This window comes from Monodelphis domestica, chromosome 6, assembly GCF_027887165.1.
Source record: "Monodelphis domestica isolate mMonDom1 chromosome 6, mMonDom1.pri, whole genome shotgun sequence".
NCBI lineage: Eukaryota > Metazoa > Chordata > Mammalia > Didelphimorphia > Didelphidae > Monodelphis > Monodelphis domestica.
The window spans coordinates 154,662,612-154,678,514 of record NC_077232.1 but is presented as its reverse complement, the minus strand read 5'-3'; the positions used below and the strand labels follow the sequence as shown (position 1 = coordinate 154,678,514).

The 15,903-nt window shown below is 33.7% G+C and overlaps 1 pseudogene; it reads right to left on the bottom strand.

Moving 5' to 3' along the window:
* The window catches only part of LOC100618615 (ADP-ribosylation factor 1-like), a 195,248-nt pseudogene extending 180,197 nt beyond the window's left edge, over window positions 1-15,051 (bottom strand).
* Between the last annotated feature and the right edge of the window lie 852 nt (window positions 15,052-15,903).

Genomic DNA, 15,903 nt, shown 5'->3' with positions numbered 1-15,903 from the left:
TTTATCTAATTATAGTCCATCTAAACACATTTCAAAAGGCAAGAAAATGGCTTTCTTGGTGATTTTTTTCATTGTTACTGAATATGATTTCTATGAGACTTTAGGGTTAAAATTACAATTAGAATTTGAATATTTTTCTTAGTATTACATTCACATTTTAGGGTTAATTTTTTCATAACTTTTAATTAATAGAATAATTTGTTTCTACTTAGGAAAAGGATAAAATCTCTATCACCACAAAACTAAACTGAACACTTCTCATAGGGCATCATCATGAGACAAACTGTCGTTCTTAAAAACATTGTTTACCTTCAACAAGAAATTTGTTTTCTCTTTCGGTGATAGTTTATCAATATAACTGGACACAAATTTGAAATCATAAATTGAAGTCTACATAAGCTCATAGTGTGTTTCAGCCCTTCATTTCAGGATGTTTCTTTTCTTCTTTGGCACAGATTGATTTTTTTTCAGAGCTGACAGAGATAATGATGGGTTGCCAAAAGTTTCCTCATGACAAACTTATTAGTTTCACTACTTCTAAACACAAAATTGGAAGAGTTAGCTGTTCTTATTTTTCATTAACACCTTTTTATGATGAATCATTTGATAATGTGATTGGTAGCTCATTAATTCATTTAATTCTATTGGATACAAAGTTCATCATTCCTATATTTGCCAAAATAATCTTCCTAATACACTCTACTGTCCATGTCACTCATTACCCAATTCTAAAAAACTTTCAGTAGCTCCCCATTGCCTAAATGACAAAAGCATAAATGCTTTAACTTAGCATTTAAGAATTTTTAAAAGTTGAATATGTGACTTTTAAACTCCCATTTAAGTTCTAGCCAACCTGTATTATTCACTGTTTCATGTTCTCACTCTAGATAGCATCTAGATATTTATGTTAACACAAGATATCAGTTTTTTATTAATTAGAAGGAAGAGGCTAGGGAGAGAGAAATTAGTTATATGGCTAATACTCTATGCTCGTGTAGTAGCTATATGAATAGGAGAGATATTAAAGATTTATGATTAATAACACTTGCCAATTATTGCAAAAATAAGAAAAGAAAGAAGGAACAGCCAAAGTAATTGTCTAAGTTTAGCCCCATATAATAGAAAGAAAGCCTTACTGAGTCAGAAGATATGAATTCTAGACATTAATTTTTCTGTTTCTCTTTGGAGATAATTAACCAAACTTTAGATTGAGTATTAATTACTATAGAAACTATTTTTGAAGGTATGATTAGACTAGATGACTATTGACTTCCTCCTGTTACTTCCTTACTTGAATGCAATAACTTTTGTTGATATATTTATCCTGTTTGTGACATTATTTGTATATACACCTATTTATGTTCTCTAAGTTTTGTTTCCAGATCTATGTAAGGGGTATTTTGTGAAGTATACTACCTTCCAAATAAATATATTGTGAATTAGAAACTGTAATTTTTTAGCTATAGAACAATGGGATTCTAAACATTTAATTTAACTCTTTCATGTTACAGAGACTATTAATCATAAGTCAAGTTATCATCATCATCATGCTTTTCCTGGTATTTTCTTTTGAAGATATGCTCTTTTTCATCCCCCAATAGACAAATGGTCAAATAAATATGAACAAGCAATTTTCATATGAAGAAATCAAAGCTATCAATAATCATATAAAAAGTTCCAAACCTCTCTTGATTATAGAAGTGCAAATTAAAACAACACTGAAATATTCCTCACAACTATCAGATTGACTAATATGACAGTTAAGGAAAGTGCTAACTATTGTAGGAGATGTGGTATAGTTGCAGGACTAATGCATTGTTGGTGGATTTATAAACTGATCTAACCATTCTGGAAGACAATTTGAAACTATGTTCAAAGTGCTATAAATTTGTGCATACCTTTTGATCCTGTGACCACTACTGGGTCTGTATACTACAGAAGTCATTAAAAAGCAGAAAGGACCTCCTTTTAAAAAAAATAAAGTAGTTGTTTTTGTGGTACAAAAATATTGTAAAAGGAATGTATGTCAAAAAATTGGAGAATAGCTGAACAAATTGTGGTACATGTTGGTGATAGAATACTATTGTGCTATTAGAAATAATAAGCAGAATGATTTCTGAAAAAGCTGGAAGGATATATATATATATATATATATATATATATATATATATATATATATATATAAACTGATGGAGAGTAAAATAAGCAGAACTGGGACAACACTGCACAAAGTAACAATAATTTTGTATGATAATCAACTATGAAAGACCTTTAGGTATTCTCATCAATACAAGGTTCTAGGATAATTCTGAAGGGATTATGATAAAAATTATCATCCACATCCAGAGAAAGGACTGTCAGAATCAAAAGCAGATCAAAGCATATTATCTTCTATGTTAGATTATTTACAGTTTTATTTTGGGGGTTTTGGTTTCATATAAGTATTCTCTTACAACAATTACCAGTATGGAAGTATATTTTGCATGATAATACATGTATAATCCAGGTCAAATTAATTATCTTCTCTGACAGGAGGGAGGGAGGAAGGGAGACAATTTAGACAATTTAGACAATTTCAGAAAACATATGTGGAAAATTGTTGTATGTAATTCAGAAAATCAAATATCTTTGAACAAAAAAAGGTGACATTCTCTTTTTAAGTTTGGAAACCAATTATATAATGCCTATTGTCCAAGTTTGGATGGATATCCTTGTTAGTCCTTCAAATTTCATGAGGATACATAATAGTAAAGATATGGTTTTTTTATTAAATTAAGGAGACAAAAATAAAACGGTATAATATATTTCCTCTGAGTAGAGAAATTCTTTTTATTTTTTTTTTAATCATTTACTACCATAAAAAAAAAAGTTCTGGAAAGTCAAGGCAAAGTTACAATGATTGTACCCTATCTTTGAATAACAGTCACAGTTTCTAGGTGGACTGATATATTCAACTTTCAAGTATCTTCAATTACTATTATTTTCAAAATTCTGAATAAAATGATAGTCATAAATTTCAGACTGATCTACTCAGAATCCTTAATGACCCCACCATTTTTCAAGAGTAGAATTTCTAACATATTTGTAAATAATATATATTGGTTCACAAAAATTAATTATCCAGTCAAAAAATTAAAGCCCATCAACTTGAATAGGTCATTTTGAGCATTACTTTTGCTTGTGGAAGGTTGTGACAGCAATAATAGAATTTAATTTTGATAGACTACTTGAATAATACTTGTCACCTTGTCAGTGTAGGTTTGCAAAAGAATTTGTGGGTATATATATATATATATATATATATATATATATATATATATATATATATACTGCATATTATTCTTGCCTCCAAAATTAATTTTACATGTATTATCTAATCTATATAATTATGTATCTCTATCTAACTATAACTATCTCTCTATATGTCATAAATACACACATCTAGCTATCTATTTATAATTAAAGAGACCTTTTGCATCATTCAATTTTCATAGGAAGTCTACTCTAAAATCTTCCCACTTTTATCATCCTAGAAATATGACATTCTATACATGCATTATTACTACATTAATATTTGCTTTTTATCTATATTGACTTTACATCTTAAGACAGTATATCATTATTACTTAATTAAATATTTTAATAGCTAAAACTAAATGCTAAACTTTTATCTATATGTTGTTTATGTGTATATAGATAAATTTATACACATGTGAATGCATATAAAATTAATCATGTATTGTGACAAGGAAATCACTTTAAAAGAATGATATATATTAATTTAAGGTCGCCAAGGAATTCAGCTATGTGATTCCTAAATGAAAACTCAAGTCAGCAGTCAACCTTTTATAGAGTTTAATTACAAACAGGAGGAAGAAAGGAATTAGAGATAGAGAGAGAGAGGGAGAGAGAAAGGGGAGAGAAGGGAATAGGGCTTAAATACCCCTTCTGTTTAGGCTGGGCCAAAAGGCCCAAGCTCTTAGATAGCTGAGGCAAAGAAAGGAGATCAGTCCCTATTACTCAGGTGACCAAAATGAAGAAACAGTCTCAGGGGCCTCCACCTCCAGCTTTCTTCAGAGCCAACTCTCAAAGCACCACCTCTCAGACCAAAAACCTCTCCAACCAACAACCCCCTCAGTCCTCAGACCCCTCTATCTTTAAGGAAACCATCCAAGTTCCCTCCCCTCAGTTCTCACATCTACCAATCACTGTCCATGTCTTCCCTGCGCCAATGGTGGCTCTAGCTTAACCCAGGACCACCCAGAGGTCTGTGGCTTTGCACATGTCTGTTGAAGGTCATATTCTCAATAATTAAATCTTGATCCTTTGCTGCAGCCCTTCCTAAATCCTGTTAGTACTGAGTGGGGTGGAAATTGTATTTTCCATGGCCTGGTTCTGTCATTCCAAGTATCTCTATTGTATCAATTCTAAAATCAATCATGACTCAAAGAAATTCCTGTTCTATGCTTAAGCATAGGTCAAAGCCCTTTCCATTGTTCAGCAAAAGGTTTCTGTCCTAAAGTAATCTTAAGAAGGGAGGAGGAGGAACCTCCCATGCCAATGGGGTTCACATTCCAATAGAGTTCCCACTCTCAATAGGAAATTTTTTCAAGTATGAAATTTCCCAATGGTGAAATTTCCAACATTTATAAGTCTAAGAAATTTTAAGGTTTATAGTATGTATATGTAATATTCACAAAATATATATTTTACCACTATAATATACATCTATACAGCATAGATTTGTCTGTTCATATGCATATACACGTGCCAAAAATTCATTTGTTAAGAAAAATTCCAAGTAGGAACTATTTCTACGAATTGGTAGGGAATCAGGAACTTATCTAAATGTAATTTGAAGTTTAAGAGAATTGTTTAAACTACTGTATTATTAAATCAGTTGCTCATGGTCACTCAAGAAATATGTGTCAGAAATGTTACTTGAACCCAGGTCTTCCCTCTAGTCATTATGATAATTTAATAATAACAGCCCTTCAATAGCTATTGATTTTCTATTGAATCACATATTAAGTTCTTACATTTATATTCAAAGTACTGATCAATATGCCTATCTATATTTCAAGCATTGTTTATACTCCTTTTTACATGCAATATACTTTTTCATATTTATTAAATAAGACTCAGCATAAAATGTTGTTTCCACTAAAATACAAATACAGAATTTTGCTGCTTATATTTCCTGTTTAAAATGAACACTGTAAATAATTAGTGTTAATTGTTGCTGCTGCTCTAGGTATAGTTATTACCTTGGTTTTTCTCTTTTAAATAAAAATATATAAGTGGAAAAATAAAATATACTAGTCTGTAATTTAATTGCTCTACCTGAAGGCCTGCATTGAAATTCCAATCCTGACCTAAAGATCCTTGGAAAATCACTTAACCCGGCAGTACTATAGGCAAATTTCTAAGTCAAGTATTCTTAACTTCTGTCAAATAACTTATTTTTTAGCAAACTTTTTAAAAATAGCATTTCATATCATTGTTTACCTTTGAAAACACATGTATTTTATTTTCTATACTAAAAAACATAAAAATTCTAAGAAGTGTTCCATAGAGTTCATCAGACTCTCATAGGGGTCAATCACATACAGTCAAATATCCCTGATTTAATTCTAAAAATTACAAAGAATAATACTGACTTTCATTAGTAGTGGGAGCTTCCTCAACTGGGCATTCAATACATTTTAACCAATGGACTGCTTTTCTTCCCACAAATGCAATTGTGGAAAGCATGGTAGACTTGTAATCAGGAAGTCCTGAATTAAAATCTTGCCTAATATACTTACTATTTGTGTGACCTTAAGAAAATCACTTAACTTATTCAATTTTAGTATCCATTAAATGAAGATAATTAAAACACTTATCTGACAACACTGTTATGTGGATCAAATGAGATAACAGATAAGTTCTTATAGATAAACCTTTTCCTTATCTTATACCAGGCCACTACACCATTTCTTGGTAATCTCTATGTGATTCTGCCTGCACTCTGGCCATTTCCTTTCTGTCTCATGCACCATGTTGAGGAAAATGAAAGTTAACATAAGAGAAAGAATTGTCATAAATCTACATACTATTCTCAGAGATAAAAGAATTGATCTTTTTATTATGATACACATAAGCTCTGACAAAGAGTGTCCTAAAACCCAGTAATCTTTTCTAGAAAACATGCTAAAATAGTACTTATTAATTAAATAGTATAATAAAATCGCACTTTCAACTGTGTTAAATCTTCTAAGTTAAAAAGAATGAATTGCGTTTTATTAAGGTGTTTCTTTTGTAGAGAGAGAACACATTTGGCTGAGAAAAGTATATATAAACATTTCACAATAAAAATTTTAAAATCTAATTTTTAACAAGAATCTGACATTCTCAATTTTTAGATGGCTAAATATTGAAAAGATTAGTGCTTCACTAAAGCAAATACCAAAGAAGGAATCATTCTATGACTATGCCTAATTATTAGGGCACATTTCAGAGAAATACTTTCTTCCATCTTTGTATTTTGTAAAATTCCCATCCATATTTTAGTATCTGATCTTTATTTTTCCCTGGACTTCTTATTTTATTAGTGTAAAACAGTGGTTCCCAAGTCCTCAAACCTCTTTAAATACCAATGAGAACAAATATGTTGTGAACCCCATAAAGTAATTTAATATGCTACTCAGAATTTTCTGCTGCTATTTATTTCTTTTAAATATTTTTTTAAACATGAACCTTTTGGGAAAAGTTGCAAAAACCTAAGTGGTTTGCAGATAACTAAATGGTAACCACTGGCATCTGGAACCTTAAGGGATGAAATTTCCTTTCATAATCCAGTTAAAAAATTGTTTTATCATCTATATTTGAAATAGTTGCTTGGGACTTTGAGAGATTAAATTTACTTCCATAATCACACAGCTTCAGAGATAATAAGTCTTGAATTCAGGTCTTTCTAACTCCAAAGCTCCAAATAATAGCATACTATTTCTATTAAGTAATTTATTTTTATATATACAATATATAGTATTTAATTGTAATTAATTAATGTCAAAATATAAAAGTAATTAATAAATAATTAATACATTGTAATTAATTATTTAGTAGTTTAGCATTTAGTATTGAAAGAGCAAATTGTCTCTAAAAGGAGATAGTTTTAATGGGAAGGACCTAGATGAATGGGAAATGAAAAAAAGCCCAACTAGGAACCTCCCAGGGCCAGTGAAGCATAACCCTTGTAATTATAGAAAAAAAAAAACAAACAAGTTTATTGAGGTTAGGAAATGATAGATAAGGTCCTAAATCTACACAGCTCTAGCTCCTCCCACCTTTTTTACACCCTCCTTGTGGGATTTGCTCTTCTGATCTTCTCAAGCCCTTCTTATTCATTCCCTAATCTTATCTAGACCTCAACAAGCTATCTGAATATCTATATACTATAGATTGTCATTAAAAGACTGAGGATGGAGTACTCACCAATGTACTGAGTCCTTACCCAAAGCCTGGGTTGACTTGCTAGGTAAACCCAAAGTCCCAGGTGGTAAAACCCTTGAGTTTACCTTAACCAAGTTGTTTCTGATAGGTTGATCTCTGTACTTCAGGAAAAGGCAGTTCTCCTCCAAGGCAGTTTGCCAACCCAGGAATTTCCTAATCTTTCTAAAAGATTAGTCTTTTCCCAGGGAATGCCAGAGCAAATATCCTCCTTACCAGCTCAGAGGAAAGCCAGGTCAGGAGAGACCTTTAAACACAATAAACTACCAAGATCCCCCTCTCCTTTCAGAATCTTCTCCCAGGGTTTGAATCTAAATTCTCTTCCTTTCCTTTTAAAGACAATCTATGCATTTTTCTCTGTCCCTTATCACTTATCCATACAGTATTTAGTAATTTAGTAATTAATATATATCAAATAACATCTAAGAATATAATTTGCAGAACTGTTTTTGTTCTGGTTTGGTGGAATTAATTTTCTCAACAGGCATTCCTAACACTATTCATGGGTATAATTAAAACAACAAATAGATATTATTATCTTTCAAACATAATGGAAATTGAATTAGTCAGACATTGCCCACTACAACTCAACAGATAGTTCTACTGTGTGCATGTGGGGGATTGTTAAAAATGAAGGGAACTTAAGATAGAAAGGTAGAGACAAAAGGCAACATGCATTTGTCACTGAATCAGTGATTCAACTGATAAATTATGGTATTTCCAATATAGAATTATGAAATGGCTACATTTATGGAAGTCTAGGCTTTTCATTTTATAAGTATTTCCAAGCAATAGAATGTATTGATGCATCCCTACATCTTAAATATTGGGACATCTAGTCTAGGCTTCTTTTTTCCCCTTTGCTTGAACCTTCTAAACAGGATATTGTGTTTTCCCCTTTACATTTTTCTATTAAAGAGAGAGAGGACAACACATTTCACTGTTGGTATTCCAGAATTATTTCCTGCATTATGTAATTCCGATCTTTGATCCATCATCTTTCCCTGAGAGAGAGCTATGATTCTTAAATTATCTTTTCATCCTGTCTTTAAGATATTCTAAATGTGTCTTTATTCTTTCTTAGAGATTCCATTTCTTTGGAGATATTCTTCATAACGTATTTTTCTTCCTACTCTGTTATTTGCATTTATAAAATTCTATACCTATACCAAGAAGCCTAATTTCTCTCATAACTTTCTAATTGTTCTTAAAATTTGTATTTATTTTCTGAGCTATTCTGGGACATATCACTATTATTCCATGCTGTAAAAAGCTTTCAGAGATTTCTCTCCTTTGTTGAATAATTATGTTTCATTTTATTTCATAGTACCATAGTTGTTCAATATGCTTTTAGATTTTTCTCATTCTTCCTTCTTTCCTTATAATCCTGTCTGCTGCTTTACTTTTGTGAAGAATGGTTTTCTTTATTGATGCTTTCTCTTAAAATTTTGTTCTTTCAAATTTTCTTGAGCATTCCCTGTCATATAGCTTGTGAATCTCTTTTACTTCAGAATTTTGTGATTCTCCTGTTGCTCACATGCCAAAGTCTTAGCTGCTGAACAGTTTCAGTCTCATTGAATTAATGATACAATTGTCATTCATGTCAGTGGCCCTGTTCTAAGTAATCTGTGGGGAAGAAAGCATAGCCTCAGTTAGGATCCCAGCCTCCTTTCTGTAAACCTTAAAATTTCTTAGACTTATGAATGTTGGAAATGTCCCCATTGGGAAATTTCATACTTGAAAAAATTTCCTACTGATAGTAAGAACTCTATTGGAATGTGAAACTCCTTGGCATGGGAGGATCCTTCTCCTCCCTACTTAAGACTACTTTAGGACAGAAACCTTTTGCTAAACAATGGAAAGGGCTTTGACCTATGCTTAAGCATAGAACAGGAAGTTCTTTGAGTCATGATTGATTTTAGAATTGATACAACAGAGATACTTGGAATGACAGAACCAGGTCTTGGAAACTACAATCTCCACCCTACTCAGAGTAACAGGATTTAGGAAGGGCTGCAGCAAAGGATCAAGATTTAATTATTTGAGAATATGACCTTCAACAGACATGTGCAAAGGGGCCAGACCTCTGGGCAGTCCTGGGTTAAGCTAGAGCCACCATTGGCACAGGGTAGACATCGACAGTGATTGGTAGATGTGAGAACTGAGGGGAGGGAACTTAGATTGTTGGCTTAAAGATAGCAGGGGTCTGAGGACTCAGGGAGGAGGATGTTTTTGCTCGGAGGTTGTTGCTCTGAAGGAGGTCTGAGAGGAGAGGTCCTGGAGGGAGAGTTCCTGGTGAGGCTTTGAAGGAGGCTGTGGAAGGTGAACTCAGGAGGAGTCAGGAGGAGAATTCTCTGGAAACATTTCTTGAAAGGAGGCTCTCTTGAAGGTTGAGCCCCAGGTTGGCATTAGAAGCCTTACCCAGAGAGATCTTGGGTGAGTGATAAAACCAACTGACTGATTTATGTCTTAGGACTGAGGTCTAGGCCTTATTGGCTTGAGGCCCTCATTCTTATTCCTTTCTTCCTTTCTCTCTTTTTCTATTGATTAATCAGTGTATTATAAATTAAATTTCTCTATAAAACCCAGTTGGCTTGGGCATATTCATAAATTGGGAATATATTCCCTGGCGACCATGTTATATTTATATAAACCCAAGTCACAGTAGAAAACATATTTCAGCGGTCATAATTGTTACATATATTTCCATTGCTCCCAAACATTTTAATTATCACAGTTTATGGCTACCACTCTCCTATCTACAACCAGTTAACGCTCAAAACTATTTTAAATCTAACATTTCTATCAAGACTGATTCTCTGATCACCTCTAGCTTGTGGCTAAACATGTTTCCTATCCTGCCCAAATCTCCTGTCCCTACTTCTCCTTTTCTACTTACTGTTTGCAGTAAAAAAAAAAAAAATTATTCTATCTTACATTTCCGGGTCTTTACATAGGCTATGAGAGGTGACACTTGAGTGAGGATTTCAAGAAAGATATATAAAAGTGGAATGCATTCCCAGCATGGGGAAACAGCTTATAAAATAACACAAGGGGAAGGCATGTATTTCATCCTTACCTTGCTGAATACATATTATTTCCCCAAGGAAATGTAAGCTTTCTGAGGGTAAGAATTATTTTACTTCAATATTTTTATCTCTGGTCTAGGAGAGTGTCTAGCATATAATAAATATTGATTAACTGAGTTGAGTCCAGTTAAACTGAAGTACAGATAAGTGCCCTGCATAGACAAAAACAAACGTAGTTTATAAGGCTGAACCAAATGCAAAGGATACTTCTTTAAATAAATAGCAAGAAATACTGTGAAAATATGTGACAAGAAGATCCAGAAAAAAGTGGAAACTTCATCAAGTCCCTATGCTCATTCTTCAGAATGTTAAGCATTCACATGCTTTATGCTACTTTAAAGAGTATTTTTAACTGAGTGGTTTGTTCCTATCAGTAGCTCTGGTAGAGTGATCTAAACTGATATGTTTTGGTTGCCACCGATTCTACATAAGGGTTGCCATTCAGCTATATTTCTATAATCATTCTGGCAGAAAATTGAAGTCTGAAGGGACCTAGTTTGTTTTTAATATCAAGAGGGAAAAACATGCTTGATGTTCCATTTATGAGTTATTCTTGTTTAAATCAAGATCTCTTACATAAGCTAAAAGAAGCTGATTGAAACTGTTACTTGTCTGGCAAAATGAAACTTCTTTTTTGCAAAGCCACAGTAAGATAGGATGCTTTCCAAATGGACCAAATTTCCAAATTTCCAAATGAAATTACCAGTATGATCCAGACTGTGGCTGGTGGTTATAATAATAATATTTAAAACTAATATAATATTTTAAGGTTTTAAAATACTTTACAAACATTAACTTCTCTGATTTTCATATTTTCCCTATAAATCATGTACTCAAAATACTATTATATCAGATAAAAATTTTAAAAAGCTTAACTAGGTCAAATGATTTGCTCAAAGTCGGATGGAGAGCAAATCCCAATGATGGGCTTTAAATCTAGATCTTCTATATCTACATATACAATGAGGTTCCATTACTCTCAATTCAAATGTTGTTGAGGGAGGAGAGATTGATAACAAATTTATTTTAAGAATCATTTGGCATACAGATTACAGATATTTTTTAAAAATAATATTTGGTAAATTGTACTAAATTTTGTAACTTCTCCTATCACTCATATTATTGTAATATGAACACATATCTCTAACTTGAGTTACTCCGTTATATAAAGAATTCTCTTTGGCAATATAGGAAGTTCAAGAAGGACTCTGTACCATGCTTAATTTAGAGGTATAGACCAATATATAGTGTATTGTAAACTTTAATATTACTCCACCCTACTTAGACCATACTTTAGAAGATTTGATTTAGCTATCTCCTGATTGTAACAATGGAGATACTTAGTCTAAAAATCAGGAATGTCTTGTGAACTTTACACTGCTCCACCCTACTTAGTCTAACAAGGTCAGGAATGACTGCACCCATACTCAAGGATTAAGTATCTAGGAGGATGGCCTTTGATAGAAATGTGCAGAAACAGCTGACAGACCCCTGGGCTGTCCTAAGTCAAGCTAAGCTACCATTGGTACAGATAAGTTGCAGGAAAGTGACGTAAAACCAGCACATCACTTCCTCTCTTCGGCCTCTTTTCCCGGAGAGGTGGATCTGGCTGGCGACTTCCTGTGAGCTGCCTAGGCACAGTTCAATCCTGGAACTCAGCCTGGAGGAGCTCCCTCAGACAGCTTCCTTGATATGGTCTCGTGGCCAGTGATAAGACTGACTTCCTTTTCCTTTGGCACTCAGGGGAGGCCCCCTTGGCCAAGGCCCTGAACTCATGCCTGATTCAGCCTGAGTCAGAGAAATTTAAATTAACTCTTTCCTCTCTCTCTCTCTTCTCCTCAATTCTTTCTTTCTATATTAATTAAAATCACCATAATTTCCAGCTGATTTGGGTATTTTATTATTTGGGATATCCCATGGCTACCAATAATTAAATATAGTTTAGGTCACAATGCTAAAATTATATTTACAGTATTCACATAGTGGACATTTAACAAACATTTGCAGAATGGCTGAAAAGGAAGAAAATATAAGACTGAAAGAGTACATCACATCTGTTAAGACCAGTCTACATATATTGATCTCATAGTGGTGTGCCAAGAATGCTCCTGTCCAGGTCAGTGGACAGGCACTCACTCCCCACCCAGGTTCAGGTACCTTTGTCCTTGAGTTGTTATCTCCTCTTCTACTCAGCACAACATGGATGACTCACATTGGGTCTAGACTTGCAACAAGAAAAACCTTAGAGAAGAAAAATAGTAGCCAAAGTAGGAGTCATAGCAAGTAGCAACCACTATCTAGAGATAATAATAGTAGATGCTGCCATTACCAATACTGTGTATTGGTTCCAGGACAGAAGAGTGGTAAGGGCTAGGCAATGAGGATCAAGTGACTTATCCAGGGTCACACAGCTGGGAAGTGTCTGAGGCCAGAGTTGAAGCTAGGACCTCCCATCTCTAGACCTGTTCTTTAGCCTTTTGAATCACATGAAATGCAGTGGAATTAAAAAGGAGCAACCACAACAAGGAAACTAGAGCCTTTCCATTCACTTTGTCTTCTCTAGCAAACTCCATTCTCCTCTTCTGGAACAGACACTCTCCAGACCTGGGATCTGAACTCTGGAGACCATAACCTCATTGTCTGACAATAGGGCAGATATAAATGTCCTAGAAAAATGAAAGAAATAAACACACACACACACCTTTATATAATTGTTGTGTAGGATTTTTAAAAAATGAGTCTCACTCTTTAGTAGTCCAGACATGTCTTAAACCAGACTGATAACTAGAATTCAACATTAAAACAAAATGACTACCAGTCAAAATAAGTATCAAAATTAATTGAACTTAGAAATTAACCTCTGAATTAATATCAGAGTGCTAAAGTAAGTCTTTCACAAATAATGGAGATAATCAAATTTGTCACTAAATATATTAGGAATAATTATATTTTATGAGAGCACAAAGGCTTTTCGTACTATTAAGTAAAATCAAATAAGATTAAATCAAGATACTTATTTCATTTTTTCATTCTTTATGTAGTTCTATTATATAGAGAGTATATTATTAATATGGTAGCATATTACCTAACTCATATGAATATACATATAGGAGAACTATATATGGTCAATTTTTAAAAAATGATTGAGGTCTGTGATAAAAAAAAATGGAAACACTTGCCTATGCCATTAGGACCATGAGTGAGAGGATATACTTCCTTAGTCAATACAGATTCCTCCTTTTCTTTAGTAGGATCACAGAGAATCAATCAAGCTAGAATTTCTGTAGAGAACTGTAATCATATTTAGCACAGTTCAGGAGGAGAAGGAAAGCAATTCTGGTCTTTTAATTTCCACGGGAAATTGATCATTTGACACTCTCATTCCCTCTACTTCCTGTTCTCATAACCAAGATAGCACTATAAGGCATTTATATTTGGTCAGGGTGGGTTGCTCTGATATTCCAACTTTTGAGATATGAAAGGCAAATCTTACCATCCAGAAAAGCTGGAATGCAGGGAGCAAATGAGGGTGCATGTGACCCCTGCTGCTCAGCAATTCAGCTGCCAGGGAGCCTTGTGGAGTTTTTAGAAAACTGACTGATTTTGTAAGGTGAGCCAACAGAGATGACAGAAGTGGGGGGAAATTGCCTCAAAATAAAACTCTTCAGGCTGAAGTGATCAAAGAGAGGGGTATTTTATTTGTATCTTTGCTTCACATTTAAATTTGGTCTGCTCATAACTAGCTTTTTCAACCCTGTGTCATGAGATCCTTCATCTTCAGGGTCTGGATGCATTGAGTCTGTTCAATGCATTGTATTCAATAAATGTGGATTTAGGCTCATGAGCTATAATTTCATTTTTACCTTCTGTAAACCTGACAGTTTTTTTATGTAGATGTTTCTCATGTAGGAGAACTCTGGATAAATAAATAAATAAATATATATATATATATATATATATATATGTTTATGTTTTATCTTTTATAAACTAGATGTTATTATCTCTCACTCCCATATCCAGTCTATTGCCAAGGCATTTTGACTTTGACCCTGTCACAGCTCTCAAATACATCCCATTCTTTCCCGTGATACTGCCATCACCCCTGTGCAGATTATCATCTCTTTTCTTGACTATTAGAGTAGCCTGCTGATGAGTTTGCCTTCCTAATATAATTCACCTTCTATTCAATCAGCAAGGTGATTTTTCTAAAAATGCAGATCCAGGCATTGGGGTTCCCCTACCCCAACTCAATAAACTTCAGTAACTACTTATTGACTCTAGAATTAAAAACAAATTCCACTTTTTTGGATTTGAAGCCCTTCATAGTATATCACTCACATATACCCACCTTTCTAGTCTTCTTCCTCCTTAAGCTCTGCCAGGTGTTCTTTGATCTGATGTCATAGGCCTCCTTGCTATTTCTCAAATAAGACACTCCATCTTTTTGACCTATATCCTTTGTCTGGAACATTCTCCATCCTCAAATCCCCCTACTGGTTGCTATGGCTTCCTTGAAGTTTCAACTAAAATTTCATTTTCTACAAGAAGCATTTCTCAATTTGAATTGGGATTATATCCTCTTATTTCTTCCTTTTTTCTGTGTGTAATATTATTGTGTTTAATAAGTCTTTGATAGATTGTTAGATTGTTAGCTCCCTTGAAGGAAGGAACTCTCTTCTGCCTCGTTTTGCATGCCCAGCACTCAGTATGGTGCTTTGCACATGGAAAGCAGAACATAAATGTTTATTAATGGCTTCCATTTCATGGAACAACATATTCCTTATAATGGTGAAGAAAGCAACCCATCCATACCTTCTCATATTGTGTTATTTGTGTCAGTGACTTCCCACTATTCCTCTGTAAGCAATCAAAATAATATTTTTGAGACTTCTTAAAAAATCTGACCATATATTAACCCCCAAAATGGCATTGGCTATCTATTCCACATCCCCTACTCTACCAGTTTCAATGATGAACCACTTTATGATAAGATTATGCCACTTCACTTACATAATTCTTCATGGGCAATGTTTTGTTGCTTAGTGTAACAGTCATTATGGGACAGTGAGGAAATGCAGTGGAAAGAACCCTGGGCTTGTATTAAGGAAGGTCTGAGTTCAAATCCACCTAAAACACTAGCTGTGACTCTGAGCAAATCATTTAACCCCCATGTGCCTTTGTTTTTCATCTGTAAGGTAGAATCACCCTGGAGAAGGAAATGGAAAACCATTCCACTATCATTACAAAGAAAACCCCACAGACAAGTCCATAGGGTGACTAAGAGTTGGACTGAACAAATGAACAACAATAACAATATTCACTA